Source organism: Myotis davidii, unplaced genomic scaffold, assembly GCF_000327345.1.
Source record: "Myotis davidii unplaced genomic scaffold, ASM32734v1 scaffold892, whole genome shotgun sequence".
NCBI classification, from domain to species: Eukaryota; Metazoa; Chordata; class Mammalia; order Chiroptera; family Vespertilionidae; genus Myotis; species Myotis davidii.
The window spans coordinates 888000-888307 of NW_006284341.1; positions in this window are offsets into that span (position 1 = coordinate 888000).

The following is a 308-nucleotide window of genomic DNA, read 5'->3' on the forward strand; positions in this document are numbered from 1 at the left end:
TGGAGCCACACTGAGAAACAAAGAGAAATGGAAGCCACTCAGCAACCCCAGAAACCAAAACCTGTCAGAGCTCATCTCCTCTGCCTTTGCCAAGTATGAAGAGCAGAGAAACCCCTTTCCTGGTGACCTCAAAGGCTAAAGGCTTCTCCTGAGAGCAGGTATCTGGCTATTTTTAAACTACAGATGAAGCTGCTCATTAGAAAAAGTCAATCATGGTCATTGTTAACCTCCTCCCCACTTTTGTCAATTTGTAATGATATTATCCTATATTTCCAGATTTACATATAAACAGCTTGACTTGTGGTACC